This window comes from Panthera leo, chromosome B1, assembly GCF_018350215.1.
Source record: "Panthera leo isolate Ple1 chromosome B1, P.leo_Ple1_pat1.1, whole genome shotgun sequence".
Lineage (NCBI taxonomy): Eukaryota > Metazoa > Chordata > Mammalia > Carnivora > Felidae > Panthera > Panthera leo.
This window is the reverse complement of record NC_056682.1, coordinates 35,214,774-35,221,598: the sequence shown is the minus strand read 5'-3', so window position 1 is coordinate 35,221,598 and position 6,825 is coordinate 35,214,774.

The following is a 6,825-nucleotide window of genomic DNA, read 5'->3' as shown; positions in this document are numbered from 1 at the left end:
GGCTCTGTATCTGCTCAGCGAGATGCCTCAGAACGAGAGTTCCTTGGGCAGCCATGGGCCAAGGACATGGGAGAGGAGCAAGGGTGGAGGAAGATGGAAGCTATGAGGGTAAGAGTTTCCAGTGGTGGGAAGCACACCTCAATGGCTCAAAGGTCATGGTAAAGTGGCAAGTCAGAGGCTGCACTAGCTAAGCAGTCAGGACCAGAAATAACTGTCTTGACCCTGGCTCTGTCTCCACGTAGCTTGAGGGAGTCTCTTCCCCCCTTGGGGGGCGTCTCATCTTTCTTGACTGTAATATAAAGAGTCCAGGTTAGATCTGGGATGGCAAATGGGTGCCATCCCACTTGCCAGCTCCAATTGCTGGTTACTGGCTGCCTGGAGTGCCATACTGAGGCTTCTGGGGAGTCTGCCATTGGCGGGGAAGTTCTGTGATTGATTAGCAATGTCTGCTTTGGGTGACTAAGGAAGTGCATTCTACTTTATTATTTTGTTGTTGTTGTTATTGTTTTTATTATGAGCTAATAATTGAGCTCTCACGATGTGAGTGAGTGGTTCTGTTTTAGTTGTTTACAACAACCCTATGAAGTAGGTACTATTACTGTGATCAACACAGAGCACAGCTGGTAAGTAGGGAAATGGAATTCTGACCCGAGCAACCTGGCCCTGAGCCTTATGCTCTTCCCCGCGGTGGTACATCACCTGTCACTGGTGATTCCTCAAGTTCCTACCACTTCTGACAACCTATAGTTCTGTCAAGGCCAAGTGGGAGGGAGCAGCAGATGCCTGCAGATAGGAGAAACACAAATGGAATGGTGGGGTTGGGGCTGGAGGGCAGGCTCGCAGGAGACCAGGCACCTAACAAGGGACTGGTGCTCGGCCTCATCCTGGGCGCTTTTATATGCTTCCTCCAGCTTGGCAAGCTGAGGACCAGCAGGTGGCAGCACCTGGCAGGGTGAGTGAGAGCAGAGGGCAGATCCTGACTTGGCACGGAAGTCCTTCAGGGATCAGACAGCCCAGATGTCGAGGAAAGCAAGGACAAAGGAGGGTGTGCAGGAAGGCTATCCAAGGGCCAGGAGGAAGAAAGCCCGAGCCTCAGACCCACAGGGAGCTCCCATGGCCAATGCTTTAGTTCCACCCGCAGCGTGAGCCTCTCAGCTTGCATTTCATGGTGCCTGCTGTGGGCTTTTTTTTTCCTCCACTCTGGGAGAATGACTAACTTTAAGGACTAAAAAAAAAAGTGTTTTGATTACACTGCCTTTTTACCAACTGGGAGCATTAGTCACCGTGGATTGCTGCAGATAACGGGGAAGGCGAGCAGCATCCCCCTCCTCCCCCTCCTTCTCCCTGATTAGCTCACAGAAGCCAAGGAGGAGACATGAGTGAGAAAGAGTGCACCCAGCAGGGGAAACAGTGCCCCTGGACAACACGTGTCCCAGGCATCATTCCCAGGGCAGCCCCCTGATGGCTTCACCTGTAGTAGGAGGCACCCACTAGAAAGAACTGGCAGGGGGAGCATTGAGCCCATGCTCCCCGGGGTCTGAGTTGGCTCCAGGTGGCTGTTCCTCCAGGTGGGTCCAGGGTACACCTGGAAGGGGGAAGACAGAGTGAAGTCACTTGAGACATAGCCCCTGAGGTGGGGCATTGGTGGCTGAGGAGGATGAGGGAGCCCACGATGGCTGTGACACAGGGCTGGGGCCCAGGCTGTGGTGGGGCTAGACAGTTGCTGCCTAGGGCTGGGGCCTCAGAGCTCAGCCTGGGGTTGAGCAGTTCCTGCAGGTGGGGACAGTCCCATTTTCCATGCCCCATACTCCAGCATTCTCCCTTCCTCTCCATCCTCAAGGCGGCAGTATCGGGCACCTTGCATGGCCTTCTTTGCTCCTGCCTTGGTGCCGATGGGGCAGAGGAGCCAACGCGCTCTCCCAGTCTGTCCTGTTGTCCTGGCTGCCAGCGATGGGAGCTCTGCACCTCTCTGGGGAAGGCACTAAGGCAGGGAGGGTTGAAGCTGGGCTGTATGAGGGACAGGACGGCCCTGCGAATCCTGTTCTTTTGGCTCAGCCCTTTGGCCCATTCTCCCCACCTGGGAAGAAGGAATTTGTCTGAATGGCCCTTCAACTGGCCAGCCACTCATGGATATCCATGTAAAGAGTCCCAAAGGTGAGGACAGATAACCCTTGGATTATATTAGTAAAGGAGAAGAAACAATTTTATTTCTACGTTTCCCAAGATCAAAGCTACTTCATCTTGATTTTGCTGTTGCTGATTCTCTTAAAAAACCAAAATGTCCCCTGGTGCTGGGTGTTCTATGACCGCGAGGAGCTTATATGGCATCACCTCAGAGCAGACGGGGTTGCAAGAAGGAGAAGTCCCGAGGGAGGTCCCTCTCACTCCTGTGGAGGATGTCCAGGCACTGGGATTGCTGTGTGAGTTGTCCCATCAGCCCTGGCATGTCTTTTCTGAGTGTGGCAAAGTTGGCTTCCTCATGTTCCCCACCCCCATTCTCTGCTCTTTGCAGTTCTCCATAATAATAACCATCATTGTGGAGTGTTACTGGTGCTGGGTGAAGCATGTGACATGTATTCAATAATATATTCTTTTTTTTTTTTTAAGATTTTATTTTAGAGAATCTCCATACCCAATGTGGGTCTCAAACTCACAACACCAAGATCAAGAGTCACCACGCTTTACCGACTGAGCTAGCCAGGCGCCCTAAGATAATGTATTCTTCATAGTAACTTGATGAGGCAGCTCCTCTGAGGATCCTTTTTATATATGAGGAAACCAAGGCTGAACGAATTGCCCAAGGTCGTAGAGTTGGCCAAGTGACAATGACAGGTGTTTAAAACCAGGTTATGTAAACTGCCTTGGAGTAGAAAAGAAAGTAGCAAAGTGGGGGGTCAGTGGGGGAAGCTGGCATTTATAGGAGACTCACTCACATACCATCTCATTAACCCTTGCTGTCTCCCTAAAGAAGGACAATGAACTTGTTGGTCTTGGTCACAGGAGAGCCTGGGATGGTCAAACAGAAGTCCTTCTTGCTGCAAAGCCCGTACTCCGGCTGTGGTACCGCCCAGAGGTCGGCTTGCAGCCAGAAGGGGTGCCCAATGATATCAGACCAGTACAGGGAAGACAGGCTTTGAGCTGATTGTGGGTGATACAGTAGCCTTAGGACTTTTGTGCCCTGGCTGGGATAGCCCTCCACCCTGGGCCAAAGCCACAGGGTGCTCCAGGTGAGCACAGCCCCCAGGAGAGGATGGCTTGCCTAGGGAATCCTTGCAGATCCCACATGCGGTGAGAGCAGATCTAGGGAGTGGGGAGGACTGCCCTAGCCTGACCTTGCTCCAGGCCTGGCTGCCCAGTGTCCGCCCCCTGCTGCTGCGGCCGAGACAGCCCCCAGACACCGGCAGGGCAGGTGGCAATTATCCCTGGGCACTGATTACACTGCGGGGCCAGCCAAAGCCCCAAATAGCCCAGCAGCTCAGCCTGGCACAGGGAGTGAAGAGGGGGGAGGAGAAGGGTCCTGCTGGAGAAGATCGGGCAGGACCAAAGGGGTGCATGGGGAGGATGTGTTTGGAAGGACCGTGGGGGTAGAGAGGGCATCACATCAGGGGTTCTGCCTTTTGGGCAGTCGAGGACACTCAAAGAAAGAGATGGGGTCCTCACTGTAGCAGGCCAACCCAGAGAAGCTGGTCAGTGGATGGGGCAGACACTACTACTCTAGCCTTTCAGAGGGTACATGTGCAGTGAGAAGGTGGTGCCCAGCAAGAAGGGTCATGTAGAAAGGGTCTCATTGCCCTGCAAGAGGAACCAGCAGTGCCACTGAGGTCAGGCCAGTGTACCTCCAGTCCTAGCCTGCTCTATCTCTGGACCGATCAGGAAAGAATTCTTAAAGAAGGCTCGCAGTGCCCAGGAAGAGAGGCTAAGGGAGGGTGTGGAGCGTGCGGGGGTTCGGGGGGCACAGACTCCCCCTGCCTTGGCCAGGCCAAGGTCTCGGTGCTGCCCAGGCATTAGCCCCTCTTCCAACCTCTTCCCCTGCCTTGGAGGACATTGTAACCACCCCCACCCCCACCCCCCAGGACCCCAGGGCCCTTCCCTCAGGGCAGTCTTCAAGCAGTAACAAAGGCAAGCAGCAGTGGACTTTGGAGACTGGAACCCTGGGGGGCGGGGCGGCCCTGAGCCCTTGGGATGGGGTGCCTTGCGAAAGTAGTCAGGGCAAGGAGCCCTGGCTTCTCGCCCCTTCATTTCTAACTGCTCTCCCCACTGCCACATATCTGAGGTGTTAAGGAGGCTTGAGACCTGTGGGGCCCGTGCCTCCACAGCACAGGCTGGGGGAGGTAGCCATGGGGAGCGGGCTGGGCCTCAAGGCACTCAGGTGCAATGAGCGGCAGGTTCCTTTGCGGGCCTCTCTGATCCACCACCCCAACCTGGATCTGGCATCTTTAGAGGCTTGCTTCTTGGAGGCATTCCGCCTGAACGCTTCGAATGGCTGAATGGGAGGAGGCGCTGGATGGAAACAAAATGGACAAAGAGAAATATACCCCCAGCCGTGCATACCATTTTCCTTCTTGTTTAAGGATAGATTCTCCTGTGTTGACCCCCCTCCCCCACTTTGAGAGTCTGCAACCACTGTGATTTCCCCTCCAGTCAGCCAAGGGAGGGGGCTGAGCTGCTGGTCCCTCCCCCACACCCAGAAGCTATAGCTGAGGGGAAACCAGGGCAGAGTTGTTCCTGGTATTTGCCAACTCCGGGACAAGGCAGGGCAAAAAGCTGGTGTCCCGGAGGTCTCTGCCTGAGACACTCACAGGGATCCACGGTGCCCAGTGTCTGCGCTCCTGCCCTCCCCACCGTGGGACCTGGCGCCCCTCTGGCAGCACCTGCTTGAAAGCCACCTGTGAGTTCTCCGGACCCGGGTCAGAGAAGGAGACCGCCAGTGGCTCCAAACCACCTCTCCCAGCAACTCTGCTCATCCAAATAAGATAGGGAAAAGGCAGTGGGAGGAAATGATAGTTTCATGGTTATTTTCAGAAAGGAAACAAAAAAAAAATGCAAACAGGAGCACACCCTGCATTTTGGTGCAAAATCTAGGAGTCTCAGGGAAAAGAACCGACAGTGCTTCCTCCTTCTTGTCCCCTCACCCAGATGCTGGGAAGGGGCTGCCTGGGCTGCTTTTCCTCCTAGGGAGGGGAAAGGGGTGAGAGGCTTAGGGAGCAGACCACAGAGACCCTTCCCACTAAGGCAGGCTGGGCAAGTGGAAAGCTGGGAAATTCTGGAGCTGAGGCTTGTAAGGCACAGTGGCTTGTGTAGGATTGGTGGGCCGGGAGGGTGTGTTCCAGGAGCATAGCACAGAAAGAGAACGGAGAGGGGGAGGGGAAGCTGGGGAGCCTGGGCTGTGGGAGAATTGAGCGGGGGCTGCGTGTGTTTGTGCAGGGGGCACACACACAGATGGGGGGCTGTGCAAGCTGGGCCGCACCCAGAGGGGACTGCCCAGGGCCCCACTGGCACCAGAAGGCTGTGCCTTCCTGTCCCCAGGGGGAAACTGGGCTGCGCTCTGTATCCTCTAGGTTTCCTGGTTAATGTGGGGAGGGTGCAGAGGGAAGCGGTGACCTGACTCTCTGGGAGCTTTTTCTCAGGGGCTTTGTTGGACTTGTTTGCAGACCTTTACAGGACAGCCCGCAGAGGCCCGAAGGTAGGAGGATGGGGACGGGAGAGAGTTAGGAGCCGAGGACAGCTGGTACACGGGGAAGAGGGGCATGGTGAACTAAGAATCCCATGTGGTGGCAGATGAGGTGTTCTAGAGCAAGGGCGAGAAAGAGCTGAGGGTGAGCAGACCTAAGAAAACTGGAAGGAGGCCTCAGGAAGGCAGCTGGCCCGGTGTCCCGTCTGAGGCGGGAGCAGTGTTACTATTCCCATCTTATGGAAGTGTCAGCCGAGGCCCAGAGAGGTTAGTCGCGGAGTCCAAGTTTCCATGACTAGCCAGAGAAGGAGCTGGGGTGGAGAGATGGGCGGGAAGCAAACTCAGGGCATCTGTTGGGTGGTGTAGTTGGTGATGGGGGGGGACTATAGTGCTGAGGACATAGGAGTGCCCACCAGGCACTGTTCCAGGGAAGACAAAGTCAGGCCAAATACCAGGAAAATCCTGGTCCCAAGAGGCCTGTGGGGGCCTCGGAGGCTCCCCACATGGAAGGGATGAAGCCTTCCCTCCCAGCTTGCTAAACCAGACCAAGCCCTGGGACCTGGAAGGGTTGGGGAGGAGATGGAGGTAATGACTCAACCCATCCGACACAGGCTTGACCTAGAGGTGGTTGGGTAACCCAGCAGACGCTCCAATGCGGGGAGGGATGGAATAAATGGGTGATGCTCAAGATAAAGGAGAGAAGGCAGCTGGCAGGGAGGGGCCGGTGGTTCCGGGCAGCCTGCTTGGGAGGAGGATGGGGGGAAGCGCGCTTGGATTTTGGGGATGGGAGGAATGAATGAGGTTTCAGGACATCTTGGGAGGCCTCTCCTGAGATGAGGGCCCTGTAGGAGAGGCAGAGGCTCTTGGGGGCTAATATCCCAAAAGAGAGGATGCCTAGAAGTAAGAATTCCCAGGGTGGAGGCCTAAAGGCAGAACTCTGAGTTCTCCACAATCCCGCAGTTCCCTCCCCAGGGCAGTGGCTCTGTTCAGGAGCCAGCCACCCTCTGGCGCCTTCCAGTCCATGGACCCGGGGCTGATCCATGCACCACAGGCCACAGGTCCCAGACCAGGGGACCTCACTAAATGGCATCTTATACATATTTGGCTTAGGCCAGGAAGCCAGTAGGGATGGAAAGAGGTCAGAGCTTCTGAGC